Raw genomic sequence first — 1,173 nt, 5'->3', positions numbered from 1 at the left:
CCGGCCTCCCGCGCTCAGGGGAAGCCGCGCGGCCTGGCCCCCCCCCCCCCCCCCCCCCGGCGGGGGCCGGAAAAAATGCCGGAGCCCTTCGGTGCCGGCTGTGCCCACACCGCCGCCAGGTGTCTCTCCCCCTCTCTCTCTCTCTCTCCCCTCCCCTGCCCCGGTCCGGGGGACGCGAGCTGCAAAGACGCGAGGCCCCGAAAAAACGCACGGGCGATGCCCGGCACAACACAGCGCGAGTCCCCCGTCACACACGCACGCACGCCGCACACCCGAGCCAGCCGGCGACAGCAGGCCCGGCCTGGGAGGCGAGCAGCTGGCGATCTGCGAAGAGCGAGGCCAAAATCCATGGCAAAATTCCCCTCCGCTGCGGTGCGCTCTTTTTTTCTGTTATTCGCTTGCTCCCCCGCGCGCCGGCATTCCCGCCAAGAGCGACCCGATCGTGCCGGGACTGCGCTCGCCAGGCACGCACACAGGAGCACACGCCTCCCTCCCATGGGCCCGGCGGGGGGGGGGGGGGAAGCGGCGGAACGGGGGGTAGAGGAGCGACGGCGGCCGATCTCCGACGGTACCGTGTGCAGGGCGCCCGGCCCGTCGGGCCCCATCCGTCGCTGGCCGGCCTCGGGCCCTCCACTGACCACGATATGGGTGCGAACGAGCGCCCCCCACCGGCCGAGCCAGTCCGCCCGACGGCACGGCCCGCCTGTTGGCGTACACGAGCTCCGGGTCCGGCGTCCGGCATGCCTTCGGCTGGAGTTCCTTCCCCCCGCGCCAGTTGCCTGGGCCAGCCTGCGGGGGGGGGGGGGGGACGGGGGGTGGAGACCCGACTCACTCGCCAGGGTGAAAATAACAACGCTGCCCTCCTTTCCCCCCGCCCCCCCGCCCGACCCGCCCTCGGCGTTCGGCCAAGGGGCGTCAGCACCCCCACATCGGCTGCCCCTGCGCGGCCGGCCGGCCTGAAAAAAAAGTCGCCGCCCTTGGCTCGCTCGCGCCAGCCGCTCAACTGGGCACTTAGATTTCCCCATACCGGGGAGTGGTCGAGTCCTCGCGCGGTGCGCGGCACGCGCGCGCGCGCGCGCCCAAGCCCCCGTCGGCCCAGGAGACGTTCCTATGCGCGTGTGCGCGCGTGCAGATACGTGCCCCGGACGAAGGGCCGGCAAGGGGGGGGGGGGG

The sequence above is a fragment of the Fonticula alba genome (genome assembly GCF_000388065.1).
Source record: "Fonticula alba strain ATCC 38817 unplaced genomic scaffold supercont2.3, whole genome shotgun sequence".
NCBI lineage: Eukaryota > Rotosphaerida > Fonticulaceae > Fonticula > Fonticula alba.
The sequence above is the reverse complement of the archived record's forward strand: the minus strand, read 5'-3'. Positions refer to the sequence as shown.